Source organism: Rana temporaria, chromosome 8, assembly GCF_905171775.1.
Source record: "Rana temporaria chromosome 8, aRanTem1.1, whole genome shotgun sequence".
Classification (NCBI taxonomy): domain Eukaryota; kingdom Metazoa; phylum Chordata; class Amphibia; order Anura; family Ranidae; genus Rana; species Rana temporaria.
In genome coordinates this window covers 6,906,232-6,922,269 of record NC_053496.1, presented here as the reverse complement: position 1 = coordinate 6,922,269, position 16,038 = coordinate 6,906,232, and the positions used below count along the sequence as shown (strand labels likewise).

The 16,038-nt window shown below is 48.4% G+C and overlaps 1 protein-coding gene across 2 annotated transcripts in view; it reads left to right on the top strand.

Annotated features, from left to right (window-relative positions):
- The first annotated feature begins 1,081 nt into the window (after positions 1-1,081).
- The window catches only part of LOC120946648 (prominin-1-A-like), a 137,733-nt gene continuing 122,776 nt past the window's right edge, over positions 1,082-16,038 (top strand). Inside the window, exon 1 of one of the 2 annotated variants that reach the window (XM_040361247.1) lies at positions 1,082-1,246. The gene's annotated coding sequence lies outside the window, so the exon portion shown is untranslated. Of the gene's footprint in view, positions 1,251-16,038 lie in introns of both variants that reach the window. The other variant, XM_040361246.1, reaches the window with a different exon arrangement.

Sequence of the window (16,038 nt, the reverse complement as noted above, 5' to 3'; positions counted from 1 at the left end):
GCGTCGAGTATGCAAATTAGCTATTTACGACGATCCACGAACGTACGAGCGGCCGTCACATTCTCTTACGTCGTCTCTAGTCGGCTTTTTCCGGCGTATAGTTAAAGCTGCTGTTTCGTGGCGTATAGTTAGACTTGCTATGTTAAGTATGGCCGTCGTTCCCGCGTTTAATTTGAATATTTTTTTTTGTTTGCGTAAGTCGTCCGTGAATCGCGGACGTCCAAGTCTAAACAATGACGTCCTTGCGACGTCATTTCGCGCAATGCACGGCGGGAAATTTAGGGACGGCGCATGCGCAGTTCGTTCGGCGCGGGGACGCGCTTCATTTAAATGAAACACGCCCCCTACCCGCCCCAACTTGAATTCCGCGCCGTTACGCCGCTTGAGATGCACTACGCCGCCGTAACTTACGGCGCGAAATCTTTATGGATTCGAACCAAAGCCAGGTAAGGTACGGCGGCGTAGCGTATCTCAGATACGATGCGCCGGGGCAGATCTTTGTGGATCTGCCCCTAAATGTTTAAAAACGCATAGGTGTAAATCCAGGGTCAAAGTGCATTGCGAACTGCTTGTTTGCAGCTTTCCCCAACTGCAGCAAAACAAAACAAAAAAGCGTTCTCATCCCTGCAGCTGCGCGGTCCCTGCAGCTGCGCGTTCCCTGCAGATGCGCGTTCCCTGCAGCTGCACATTCCCTGCCGCTGCGCGTTCCCTGCCGCTGCGCTTTCCCTGCAGCTGCGCATTCCCTGCAGCTGCGCATTCCATGCAGCTGCGCATTCCCTGCAGCTGCGCTTTCCCCGCAGCTGCGCTTTCCCTGCAGCGGGGCTGAAACTTGTAGCCCCCACAATAAATCAACTGCTGCACAAGCGACTGAATATTCTATGACATCAGCGCCCTGCTACGGCTGGAAATGATGAAAACTGCAACGTAAAATAAATCGCAGATAAAGCATGCAAGCTGCAAATGAAGCGCCGCAGTTTGTAGTATTGCAGTAGACCTCGGCTATTTCCATGCACCCCCTAGTGGCCGCAGGCTTGAAGCGCAGAGGCTGTCACAATCCCATCTAGCAGGATTCCTAGCACACTGCCTGGGTGAGGAGCTGGGGGTTGTTCCAGCTGATAATGAGAATACACAAGACTTTCTTCACAGCAGCAGACCTGAGTCACCCAGCAGTGAGTGCTGATCACCCCTGACCGGGGCTGGAGGGAAGGCGACCTCCTCTCACTGTCTCCATTCCTGGCTGCAGTAAGTAAGTACACCCTTTCTGAACAACTCATTGCATTCATTGCCTGTTGTCCTTGTGTGACTTTTCCTGCTGATTCCTTCAAAGAATCTGCTATCCAGGGACAGACCCGGCTGCTGAGGATTTCCTCTCGGAATGGACTGGGGGGGGGAAGAGGCAGCAGCCTAGGACGTAGAGGGATCCAGGGGCTCATAATATCAAACGTTAAATATGCCTTTAAATGCCATAAGGTGCCGCTGTCTACAGTTGTTAAGGGAAGTTTGAAAGTGTGCGGCCGGGCACGTTTACAGGGGATCGTAGCCGGATTCATCCACATGCAACGCCGCCGTTCTGTCCGTCATACTATGTGGGAGATTTACTAAAACTGGAGCCCTCAGCTGTGCATGGGAGCCAATCAACTTCTGACTTCAGCTTGTTCCATTAGGCTTCGGCGACAAAACCTGGAAGCTGATTGGTTTCTATGCAGGGATCCACCAGATTTTACACTCCCCAAGTTTAGTAAATTAACCCCCCTTTGTATTTTAGCACTTTGTTACACTTCCAGGATAAGCTTTGAAGGGGGGGAGGTTTCCACCACCATCATCACCCCCCCCCCCCACCATCATCATCACCCCCCCACCACCACCATCATCACCCCCCCCCACCACCATCATCATCACCCCCCCACCACCACCATCATCACCCCCCCCACCACCACCACCACCATCATCACCCCCCCCCCACCACCACCACCATCATCACCCCCCCACCACCACCATCATCACTCCCCCACCACCACCACCATCATCACCCCTCCACCACCAACATCACCCCCCCCACCACCACCATCATCACCCCCCCCCCAACCACCATCATCACCCCTCCATCACCATCAACACCCCCCCCCCCCCACCACCACCATCATCATCCCCCCCCCAACCACCATCATCACCCCTCCATCACCATCAACACCCCCCCCCCACCACCACCATCATCATCCCCCCCCCCCAACCACCATCATCACCCCTCCATCACCATCAACACCCCCCCCCCCACCCACCACCACCATCATCATCCCCCCCCCCCCCACCACCACCATCCCCCACCATCATCATCACCACCACCAACATCACCCCCCACTACCACCACCATCATCATCATTATCAATCCCCCCACCACCATCATCACCCCTCACCATCACCACCACTAGGGTTGCCAACTCATCCCTTTAAAACAGAACACATATTAATTACACAGGTTCTGTGGCTAATTTAATGCAAATAAGGCACCAAGTGAGTTTAATTACCTCCTTAATCAGCCTCAGAACCTGTGTAATTAATATGTGTTCTGTTTTAAAGGGATGAGTTGGCAACCCTAACCACCACCAACATCACCCCCACCACCACCAACATCATCACCCCCCCACCACCATCATCACCACCACCACCACCACCACCACCAACATCACCCCCCCACCACCACCAACATCATCACCCCCCCACCACCACCAACATCATCACCCCACCCACCACCATCATCACCACCACCATCATCACCTCCCCCCCCCATCATCATCCCTCCACCACTACCATCATCATCATCACCTCCCCCACAACCATCATCATCACCCCCCCCCCACCACCATCATCATCATCATCACCCCCCCCCCCCACCACCACCACCATCATCATCATCACCCCCCCCACCACCATCATCACCACCACCAACATCACCCCCCCACCACCACCATCATCCCTCCACCACTACCATCATCATCATCACCTCCCCCACAACCATCATCATCACCCCCCCCCCCCACCACCATCATCATCACCCCCCCCCCCACCACCACCACCACCATCATCATCACCCCCCCACCACCATCATTGCCACCACCACCTTCTAAGGTACAGCTTGGACCAAGTGTACTAATACGGTCACAAGGACTTTAAAGTGGTTGTAAACCTTTGTGTTTTTTCCCCTTAATGCATCCTATGCATTAAGGGTAAAAAAAACGCCTTGTAGTCACCGCCCCCCCCCACCCCAGCCCTGTTTTACTTACCTGAGCCCCGACTTTCCGTGGGCGCGATCCCGCGTTGCTTTCCCCAGGTCTTGTCGGCTCTTCATTGGATAGATTGATAGCAGCGCAGCCATTGGCTCCCGCCGCTGTCAATCAAATCCCAATGACGCGGCCGCCGTGGGGGTGGGGCCGAGTCATACAATATATGGACGCCAATTGTATGGCACGGGAGCGCGCCTGCGAGCTAACCCCCCTCGGGAGAGCGCTTCCCAGAGGGGGTTGGCTCTTTCAGGGAGGAGCCGCCATGGGCCCCCAGAAGAGGAGGATTGGGGCCACTCTGTGCAAAGCGAACTGCACAGTGGAGGTAAATATGATATGTATGTTATTTAAAAAAAAAAAAAAATGTAAGCTTTAATACCACTTTAGGCATTTGCAACCGCATTTTTTTTTTATTTATTTTTTTTGGAACAAGTTTTTGGCGGACTCCCCCCTTTTTCTAAGGTACAGCTTGGGCCAAGATAAAGGAGTTAGCCCCCCCCCCCCCCCCCAAAGTTTGTTTTAAAAAAGTTTGCGGTTGCATATGCTTACAGTGATTATAGCCGTATTAGTACACTTGCAACATTCAGTTGAATACTCTTTTTCATGACAAGCTTTGAGGGGTCTTACCCTCCATACAGTATTGCTTGGACCAAGATGAGGAGTGAAGACCAAGATGAAGGGTGTATTGCTTGGACCCAGGGGAAGGGTGTAGACCCCCCAAAGCCTCCAAAAAAATAAAATATACCTTCGGTGGTGTTCAACTGCATTGTTGCAAGTTTACTAATAAGGCAAAAATCACTTTACTCATATCTCGCCACAAACTTTTTTTCAGAACAACTTTTGGGGGGTCTACCTCCTCCTTCTAAGGTAAAGTTTGGACCAAGATGAAGGAGGCTGTACCCCAAAAGATGGTTCTAAAAAAGTTTGCGTTTGCGTATGCTTACAGTGACTGTAGCCGTATTAGTACACTTGCAACATTCAGCTGAATACTCTTCGTGATACTCCTTTTTTTCATGACAAGCTTTGAGGGGTCTTACCCTGTTCTTCTCAGTCCAAACAGTAATGCTTGGACCAAGATGAAGAGTGAAGACCCCCCAAAGCCTCCAAACAAAATAAAAACCTTAGGCGGTGCTCAACTGCATTGTTGCAAGTGTAGTAATATGGCAACAATCACTTTAATCATATCTTGCCACATCCTTTTTTTCCAGGACAGCTTTTGGGGGGTCTACATCCTCCTTCTAAGGTACAGGTTGGACCGAGATGAAGGAGGTTGTACCCCAAAAGCTTGTTCTAATTAAGTTTGCGGTTGCATATGCTTACAGTGATTGTAGCCGTATTAGTACACTTGCAACATTCAGCTGAATACTCTTCGTGATACTCCTTTTTTTCATGGCGAGCTTTGAGGGGTCTTACCCTGTTCTTCTCAGTCCATACAGTATTGCTTGGACCAAGATGAAGAGTGAAGACCCCCCAAAGCCTGTTCTCAATAAAAACCTTAGGCGGTGCTCAACTGCATTGTTGCAAGTGTACTAATAAGGCAAAAATCACTTTACTCATATCTCGCCACAAACTTTTTTTTCAGAACAATTTTTGGGGGTCTACCTCCTTCTAAGGTAAAGTTTGGACCGAGATGAAGGAGGTTGTACCCCAAAAGATGGTTCTAAAAAAGTTTGCGGTTGCATATGCTTACAGTGATTGTAGCCGTATTAGTACACTTGCAACATTCAGTTGAATACTCTTCATGATACTCTTTTTCATGACGAGCTTTGAAGGGTCTTACCCTGTTCTTCTCAGTCCAAACAGTAATGCTTGGACCAAGATGAAGGGTGTAGACCCCCCAAAGCCTCCAAACAAAATAAAAACCTTAGGCGGTGCTCAACTGCATTGTTGCAAGTGTAGTAATATGGCAACAATCACTTTAATCATATCTTGCCACATACTTTTTTTTCCAGGACAACTTTTGGGGGGTCTACATCCTCCTTCTAAGGTAAAGTTTGGACCAAGATGAAGAAGGTTGAACCCCAAAAGATGGTTCTAAAAAAGTTTGCGGTTGCATATGCTTACAGTGATTGTAGCCGTATTAGTACACTTGCAACATGCAGTTGAATACTCTTCGTGATAGTCTTTATTTCATGACGAGCTTTGAGGGGTCTTACCCTGTTCTTCTCAGTCCAAACAGTAATGCTTGGACCCAGGGCCGGCCTTTGGGTTGTGCGAGCTGTGCGGCCGCACAGGGCGCCATGGGCAACAGGGGCGCCGTGCGGCCATCACAGCTCGCAGAATGTAAGTCGCAGTCAGTTGCTCACATGATCACATGGGACCCGATGGTACCAATGTACCAGGCGGCACTTTCAGGGGGGTGGCAAATTGCACAATGTCTTGGGGGTGCCACAGGATTGGTGAAGATGGGGGGGGGGGGGGCGCCACAGGATTAGCTCGTACAGGGCGCCTGAACACCTAAGGCCGGCCCTGCTTGGACCAAGATGAAGAGTGAAGACCCCCCAAAAGCCTCCAAACAAAATGAAAACCTTAGGCGGTGCTCAACTGCATTGTTGCAAGTGTACTAATACGGCAACAATCACTTTAATCATATCTTGCCACATACTTTTTTTCCAGGACAGCTTTTGGGGGGTCTACCTCCTTCTTCTAAGGTACAGGTTGGACCGAGATGAAGGAGGTTGTACCCCAAAAGCTTGTTCTAAAAAAGTATGCGGTTGCATATGCTTACAGTGATTGTAGCCGTATTGGTACACTTGCAACATTCAGCTGAATACTCTTCGTGATACTCCTTTTTTTTTTCATGACGAGCTTTGAGGGGTCTTACCCTGTTCTTCTCACTCCAAACAGTAATCCTTGGACCAAGATGAAGGGTGAAGACCCCCCAAAAGCCTCCAAACAAAATAAAAACCTTAGGCGGTGCTCAACTGCATTGTTGCAAGTGTACTAATACGGCAACAATCACTTTAATCATATCTTGCCACATACTTTTTTTCCAGGACAGTTTTTGGGGGGTCTACCTCTTTCTTCTAAGGTACAGGTTGGACCAAGATGAAGGAGGTAGTACCCCAAAAGCTTCTTCTAAAAAAGTTTGCAGTTGCGTATGCTTACAGTGATTGTAGCCGTATTAGTACACTTGCAACATTCAGCTGAATACTCTTCGTGATACTCTTTTTTTCATGACGAGCTTTGAGGGGTCTTACCCTGTTCTTCTCAGTCCAAAAAGTATCGCTTGGACCAAGATGAAGAGTGAAGACCAAGATGAAGGGTGTAGACAAGCCCCCCCCCCCCCCCCCAAAGCCTCCAGTCGTATTGCAACAATGCAGTTGAGTATCTTCATGATACTTTTTTTCATGACGAGCTTTGCGGGGTCTTACCCTGATCTTCTCAGTCCATACAGTAATGCTTGGACCAAGATGAAGAGTGAAGACCCCCCAAAGCCTGTTCTCAATAAATACCTTAGGCGGTGCTCAACTGCATTGTTGCAAGTGTACTAATTCGGCAACAATCACTTTAATCATATCTCGCCACAATTTTTTTTTTCTGAACAACTTTTGGGGGGGAGGGGGGTCTACCTCCTTCTAAGGTACAGGTTGGACCAAGATGAAGAAGGTTGTACCCCAAAAGCTTCTTCTAAAAAAGTTTGCGGTTGCATATGCCTAAAGTGATTGTAGCCGTATTAGTACACTTGCAACAACTGCCCAAAATATATAATTTTACAGGCTTTGGGGGGGTCTACACCCAGGGGAGGGCTGGTAGCCTTAGGCCTGGGGGGCAAGTCTAGTCAAGTGGCCCATTGAACCGCCGAATCGGCTCACCATCCATGGCCCACCTGTTTTTTCAATGCAGCCTCACCAGTGCCCATCAATGCAGCCTGATCACTGGGGAAGATTACATGGGGTATATGGGGGGGAGATGGAGGGTCAGTTAGGGGTGTAAGGGTCTCTCCAAGAATCCGTTTCTCAGGCAGTTGTAGTTTCCTCTGCGTTGCTCTGTTTTCCACCCACTTGGTGCTTGAGCACGGACTACAACTCCCGGAATGCAACAGCTAGTGGTCGGTCGCCATGGCCATGCCCCCGGCCCAACTTCCTAGACCAGAATAAAAAACAAAATGGCAGCGGCTGCAGGCCATTTTAAACATGAGTTGGGGTGGCCTGGGAGGCAATTGCCACGCTGCCCCCTGGCCCAGCCCTCCCCTGTCTACACCCTTCATCTTGGTCCAAGCAATTCTGATTGGACTGAGAAGAACAGGGAAGACCCCTCAAAGCTTCCCCTCTCCTCCTCTCTATGGTCACCGCTGCCGCCCCCTATTCATGTTCCTGGAACCTTTTTGGGGGCGCCAGGCATATGAATTACAGGGGCCGGTGTGTTTTGGAAGTGCCTGATTAGAGCAATCGGCTCTAATAGGCTTCCTGATTAGAGCCTGTGGGCTGTAATAGGCTTCCAAAAGGGGTAAACAGCGGGCACACTTCTGTGTACATCGCTTCCCTAACACTGACCCGCCTCTCAGCCAATCAGGTGCACCAGGTCTGGTTACCCAGTCACCTGATTGGCTGAAACGACAGGTGCCGCCATTGGACGCCTGACGGGACATGAGGACGGTGTGGAGAAGTGCCTGGCCCCACAGGAGACGTGAAGGGCGCCGCTCGTCGCCGTAACCCATTGCCCCACAAAGACAGGGTTAGGGGGGGGGGGGGGGGGGGCTGCATTTGATGGGCACAGTGGCTGCGTTTAATGGGCACAGTGGCTGCGTTTGGCACAGTGGCTGTGCTTGATGGGCACAGTGGCTGCGTTTGATGGCACAGTGGCTGCATTTGATGGGCACAGTGGCTGCGTTTGATGGGCCCAGTGGCTGCGATTGATGGGCACAGTGGCTGCGTTTGATGGGCACAGTGGCTGCGTTTGATGGGCACAGGGACTGCGATTGATGGCACAGCGGCTGCGTTTGATGGGCACAGTGGCTGCGTTTGATGGGCACAGTGGCTGCGTTTGATGGGCACAGTGGCTGCGTTTGATGGGCACAGTGGCTGCGTTTGATGGGCACAGTGGCTGCGTTTGATGGCACAGGGGCTGCGTTTGATGGCACAGCGGCTGCGTTTGATGGGCACAGCGGCTGCGTTTGATGGGCACAGCGGCTGCGTTTGATGGGCGCAGCGGCTGCGTTTGATGGGCGCAGCGGCTGCGTTTGATGGGCCCAGTGGCTGCGATTGATGGGCACAGTGGCTGCGTTTGATGGGCACAGTGGCTGCGTTTGATGGGCACAGGGGCTGCGATTGATGGCACAGCGGCTGTGTTTGATGGCACAGCGGCTGTGTTTGATGGCACAGCGGCTGCTTTTGATGGCACAGCGGCTGTGTTTGATGGGCACAGTGGCTGCGCTTGATGGGCACAGTGGCTGCGTTTGATGGCACAGTGGCTGCATTTGATGGGCACAGTGGCTGCGTTTGATGGGCCCAGTGGCTGCGATTGATGGGCCCAGTGGCTGCGTTTGATGGGCACAGTGGCTGCGTTTGATGGGCACAGTGGCTGCGATTGATGGCACAGCGGCTGCGTTTGATGGGCACAGCGGCTGCGTTTGATGGGCACAGCGGCTGCGTTTGATGGGCACAGCGGCTGCGTTTGATGGGCACAGTGGCTGCGTTTGATGGGCACAGTGGCTGCGTTTGATGGGCACAGTGGCTGCGTTTGATGGGCACAGTGGCTGCGTTTGATGGGCACAGTGGCTGCGTTTGATGGGCACAGTGGCTGCGTTTGATGGCACAGTGGCTGCGTTTGATGGGCACAGTGGCTGCGATTGATGGCACAGCGGCTGCGTTTGATGGGCACAGCGGCTGCGTTTGATGGGCGCAGGGGCTGCGTTTGATGGGCGCAGCGGCTGCGTTTGATGGGCGCAGCGGCTGCTTTTGATGGGCGCAGTGGCTGCGTTTGATGGGCACAGTGGTTGCAATTGATGTTTTTTTTTTATCAGTTTGTTTGCCCCCCCCCAAAAAAATTTGAGCACCAGCCGCCACTGGTAGTAATTGCAGTCGTATTACAACAATGCAGCCAAGTACTGCGCACAATACTTGTTTTTTAGGACAAGCTTTTGGTGGATCTACCTTGTTCTTCTCAGTCCAAACAGTATTTCTTGGGCCAAGAAGAAGGAATTGGACCCCAACAAAATCATGGACAATACTCAACTGCTTTTTTACAAGTGCCCTAACATGGGTACAGATCCTTTAACCTTATCCAGGGAGACGCAACATTTTTTCAGGACATGCTTTCAGGGATCTACCCCCTTCATCTTGGTCCAATCGGCTCCCAGAGCTCTCCTCCCTGAGCTCTGCAATGTGTCATTTGAGCTCTCCACCCCCTTTTTTTTCCCCTGAACTTTTAGACAAGCTTAAAAAGTCAGCACCTTAAACGTATTTAGAGAAGAGAAGACGGCAGATAAACAGGTACAACTTGTGTAGGAGGATTTGTTTTATCTCTGTGTATCACCCGAGGCCGGACATTTTACTGGGTATATGGAGGGTTTACAACCACTTTAGGTGGCTGAATTTGGAAAGTTTCATGCCTATAGGGCTTTCCCCATGCTTGTTGGAGAAGAATATATGGATTATTGTTCATTATCTGTGGATAAAATTCCCATGTCATAGGAACATGTCTACTCTATGCAAAGTTGTGCATTTGCACAAAGATCAGCAGATTGGATGAAACCTGTGTACGGACAGGAGCTATCTCATATCTATAGACACCTGACCAATCGGATGATATAATTGGGCACTCCCAGAAAATATGAAAAAATGTACCTACATGTGTTTTCTATCTGGAGCAGATGGGATTCCTGTCTGGAAAAATCCGATGGAGTTTCTGGGGCGTGTAAAAAAATGTCTATGTAGGAATTTAACTTGAATGAGCTTGTCACTAGATGAAATAACCCGTTTAGGACCATGCTGGAGGAAATCTTCCCTAACCTCCTTATCCAATGCTAACCATTTTATTTTGTGACGGGAGCTTTGACTGGCGTTCAGAGAGCTTTAACAAAGCCTGTCCGAAGCCAAGTGTAAATGAGCCCTAAGAGTCCTTTCTGTCTGCTGCCTCTTTCCTCTGCTATCTGCATGAGTCACTTCTGACAAGTTCTCCTGACACCAAGAGATAAAAAGGTGACAGGTGGAGGGAGCTCCAGTACACAGCCTGTGATTCACAGCCTCAGCTCTGTTCCTGTGTGCTGTTTGAAGGGGGGTCACGCGATTTCTACGTGATTTCTGAGAATGCCTGTGTTAACTTGGGGTCTATGGACCTCAACTCGCATGAAAATCGGACCAAAATAGTACTAGTAGGACTACTTTAAAGTCGGCACGTATATGAATGGTTATCCTTGGAAATCATGGGAAACGACTTGTCATGCGACTTTGCAGTTCCAAGTCGCACAAGTGTGAAAGGGGCCTAAGGCTCCATTCACATCTAGGCAGACAAATTTGCGGCGTTTTGTCCCGCGAATTGCGGTGACAAATAGCGACAAATAGCCGCGATTGTCCGCCTAGATGTGCCCCAAGATTGTCCCTCTATGGAGATGGTTCCCATCTCCTATGCCGAAAGCCGCCTGAAAAAAAGGTCCGGGACCTTTTTTCAGGCGGCAGGCGTTTGGCGTGGAGATGTGAACCTGGCGGCAGCGGCGTCACACTACAGGCGACAAAACGCCTAGGTGTGAATGGGGGCTAAGTGTTTGCGTCAAGTAAGTGTAAAAGGTCAGGGTCAGTATATTTTGGGCAGAATTTTTTTATTCTTTTTTTCAATTAGTGTCAGCGCCAGTACACACGATACAAACGCAGTCCGGATGCTTTTCTGCATATGTGTTTTTGATGCGTTCCAGTGTGTGGTTTTAAATAAGGAACTGTGTTCCAGTGCATTTTTGGCGCATTTTACAGCGTTCCAGTTAAGTTCAGTGCAGAAAAAATGCAGCATGTTCTACTTTTTTTTTTTTTTCTTTTCTGGAAATGCCAGCACTGGTGTGAACTATGCCATTGAAAACCATATAAGCTACTATCGATGCGTTTTTTAAGCTGAAAAAAAAAAGCATTGCATGTTGTGTGTGTTAGGGCTTTCATTTGGTGGTAAATGGTTATGGATATCTCCTGATTTTATATTTTTATATATATATATTATAATTTTTTATTATTATTACCAAAAGCCCAATATATATATATATATATATAATTACTATTTTATTACTATTTTGGGCTTTTGGTAATAATAATAAAAAATGATAATGTAAATATAAAATCAGGAGATATCCATAACCATTTACCACCAAATGAAAGCCCTAACACACACACCACATGCAGTCCAGTGCATTTTTTTTTATAATGATACATTTAAAAAAATATATATATATTTTATTACTTCTTTGGGCCTTTGATAAAAAAAAAAAAAAAATCAGGAGATATCCATAACCATTTACCACCAAATGAAAGCTCTAAAACACACAACATGCAGTGCATTTTTTTTTTTTTTTTTATATATAATAATACATTTTTTTAAAATATTATTTTATTACTATTTTGGGCCTTTGATAATAAAAATAAATACATCAGGAGATGTCCATAACCATTTAGCACCACCAAATGAAAGCCCTAACACACACACACCACATACAGTCCAGTGATATATATTTTTTAAATGTATCATTATAAAAAATAAAAAAAAATAAAAAGCCCAAAATAGTAATAAAATAATATATTCTATTCTTTTTTTTAAATGTATCATTATAAAAAAAACGCACTGGACTGCATGTGTTTTAGGGCTTGAGTAGGGGGAGAAACCAAGGAATGGTGCTCGGAGGTGGGTAGAGGGTGGAACCAAAGAATGATGCTCGGAGGTGGGTAGAGGGTGGAACCAAGGAATGATGCTCGGAGGTGGGTAGAGGGTGGAACCAAGGAATGGTGCTCGGAGGTGGGTAGAGGGTGGAACCAAGGAATGATGCTCGGAGGTGGGTAGAGGGTGGAACCAAAGAATGATGCTCGGAGGTGGGTAGAGGGTGGAACCAAAGAATGATGCTCGGAGGTGGGTAGAGGGTGGAACCAAGGAATGATGCTCGGAGGTGGGTAGAGGGTGGAACCAAGGAATGATGCTCGGAGGTGGGTAGAGGGTGGAACCAAAGAATGATGCTCGGAGGTGGGTAGAGGGTGGAACCAAGGGACGGTGCTCGGAGGTGGGTAGAGGGTGGAACCAAGGAATGGTGCTCGGAGGTGGGTAGAGGGTGGAACCAAAGAATGGTGCTCAAGTGTAGAAATGTCGCACAAAGTCGTGTTACTCGGAGAGTGAAATTCCCTCGTTGTGCCGCCAATTCCTGGAAATCCGTCTTCCTGGAAGTGCCCCTGTGAGGACTGATTACAATTACACTCCAGCCCTGATCTCCGTTATTATTACCAGAACGCTCCATTTCAAAATGTTCAATTGATTTTCTGATGGGGACAAATCGCCATTTTTTACTGCCGCGATGAGAAAAATCAAAGGTGAAGGGCGTGAAATATTTGTATTTGGGCAAAATCTAAACTGTGAATGTGGTTTATTGTTCAGGAAAAATAAGAGGTAACACTTTTGTTGTCCATGAACGTTGTAATCCTCAGCCATGAGATACACTTTATTGTCAAAAGTATTGGGAGGGAGAGCGGGCAAAGTGGACTATTCCGGTACAGAGTAGATAGATCATTTCAAACAAGAATATATCAAAATTGGGTAAATTTCTTGACACAGTTTTGAAAAATATAAAGCTTTGCATCCACCCCCCTGGCCGCCGTGGGACATCCACCTCGGTGGTCATGAGTGTCCGCTGAATTTTTTTCAAGGGGGGGGGGGGGCGCTTCCACGGCGGCAATACGCATTTAACCCTTTCTTCAAACGCTAGCAGGGGTTAAAAGCACCGTGCTATCGGCCAAATAGCGCAGCTAAAATGATGGTAAAGCGGCAATTTACCAATAACGCAGCCAGCTGGCAGTGTGAAATGGCTCTTGAGATAATTCAGCTTTACTCCATGCCCATATAAATATAGCCTAGAGAATGTACAGACACCCCTTCAGCACAGATGGACCCCCCTTCAGCACATATGGACCCACCTTCAGCACAGACCCCCTCCATTCAGCACAGACCCCCTCCATTCAGCACAGACCCCCTCCATTCAGCACAGACCCCCTCCATTCAGCACAGACCCCCTCCATTCAGCACAGACCCCTCCATTCAGCACAGATGGACCCCCCCTTCAGCACAGATGGACCTCCCTTCAGCACAGCCCCCCCATTCAGGACGGACCCCCCCCCCCCATCCCATTCAGTACCTCAGATCAGCCATCAGCACGGCATGGGCACAGCAGGTTCCCTCCCCCTGTGTACACATAAACACTGGAGGGGGAGGTGGCTTCACTCTGCTCGCTGTGTCTGTGTGACATCCGGCCCAGGACTGCTCAGACAGCCCACAGCCGCGAGACTCTTCAACACCTTCTTGATTTTCCAGGGGGGGCAATTGCCCACCCTTGCCCTATGTAGCGGACGCCCATGTCGGTGGTTTGAACGTTTGAGCAAACGGAAATATTTGCTCATAGAACCTCTCCTGGCGAAGCGACGTATCTAGAGATCTTGTATATCGTGACCTCTACTCTCACCGGGATCTCCCCATGGGACATATGTTCGGTGACTGTTATGGTTGTCACGATATGTGTATTGTTTTATTCGTTTGTGATGTTTAATGTTTTTTATATTTTTTGATACTGTGTCAAGAAATTTACCCAATTTTGATATATTCTTGTTTGAAATGATCTATTTACTCTGTGCCGGAATAGTCCACTTCGCCCGCTCTCCCTCTCTTTGGGGTCTCTTGGGTCTTGGGGTACCCTAAGCCCCATTTCTATCTAATCTAGTTCTGGATGATGGTACTATTATTAAATCTATTTTGTATTTTTTATCTAAAAATGGAGTCAAAAGTATTGGGACGCCTGCCTTTACACGCACATGAACTTTAATGGCATCCCAGTCTTATGCCGCGTACACACGATCGGAAATTCTGAATGTCAAGAACACGGTTACAACGAGCAAAATTAAGTTCAATGATTCCGAGCATGCGTAGGATTTTTGTGCGTTGGAATTGGCTACACACGGTCGGAATTTCCGACAAGAACCTTTTGTTGTTGGGAAAAATTGAGAACCAGCTCTCAATCATTTGTTGTCGGAAATTCCGACAGCAAATGTATTATGGAGCATACACACGGTCGGAATTTCCAACAACAAGCTCCCATCGAACATTTGTTGTCGGAAATTCCGGTCGTGTGTACGCGGCATAAGTCCGTAGAGTTCAACGATGAGTTGGTCCACCCATTGCAGCTATAACGGCTTCAACTCTTCTAGGAAGGTCGTCCACAAGGTTTAGGAGTGTGTCTATGGGAATGTTTGACCGATCTTCCAGAAGAACATTTGTGAGGTTGGCCTGGCTCGCAGTCTCCGCACTTATTTATCCCAAAGATGTTATATCAGGGTTGACGTCAGGGCTCTGTGCAGGCCAGTCAAGTTCCTCCACCCCAAACTCGCTCATCCATGTCTTTGTGGACCTTGCTTTGTGCACTGGTCCAAATCATTTGGTGGGGGTGTGGGTTGTTTTTCAGGGGTTGGGCTTAGTTCCTTAGTTCCAGTGAAGGGAACTCTTAAGGCGTCAAGACATTTTGGACAATTTCATGCTCCCAACTTTGTGGGAACAGTTTGGGGGACGGCCCCTTCCTGTTCCAACATGACTGCGCACCAGAGCCCAAAGCAAGATCCATAGAGACATGGATGAGCGAGTTTTGGGTGGAGGAACTTGACTGGCCTGCACAGAGTCCTGACCTCAACCCCAAAGAACACCTTTGAGGAGACTGCGAGCCAGGCCTTCCTGTCCAACATCAGCACCTGACCTCACAAATGGACTTCTGGAAGAACGGTCAAACATTCCCATAGACACACTCCTAAACCTTGTGGACGGCTTCCCCGGAAGAGTTGAAGCTGTTATAGCTGCAAAGGGCGGGGCCAACTCAATATTGAACCCTACGGACTAAGCCTGGGATGCCATTAAAGTTCATGTGCGTGTAAAGGCAGGCGTCCCAATACTTTTGACAATATAGTGTACATAAAAAAATAAATATCTACTATGATATATAAAATATGATTTATAATGTATATCAGGAAAATCTTTGCAGCAATGGTTTCAATTGGTCCCTTTGCTACAGAGGTACAGAATGAAACCTACAACTGTCTGTGCAGATACCGGTGACAGACAATGAAGATATATATATATATATATAATATTATTATTTTTAAAAACGAATAAAATATGTTGACATTGGAACAGGTTTTACACCTTCGATGCGGAAAGGATCGTATATTTCATATATTTTCCTAAACGTTTAGAGACTTGTGCAATTTTCCATTACCTGTTAATGACGTGATAAAGCCAGTCTTTCACTGTATCCCTTATCAGTACCGTGGCAATAACCATATCTGCCCACATGTCTGCTATGGGGCCTGGGTGGGGTGGGAGGGAGTGCCATTAGGGAGGTTGTTAGAAAACGAAACTGTGAAGCCTCCAGTATGGAAGGGCTGAAATCGGGTCCCAGGTTTCTCGATAGTCACAGACTTCCCTCTAATCAATTAGAAAACGTTTACTTCACGACAAGAGGAATGCCATATTGTCGTATTTTCGTGTGCCCCTGGTCTTCTTTTCCGCGTGCCCCTGGTCTTCTTTTCCGCGTGCCCCTGGTCTT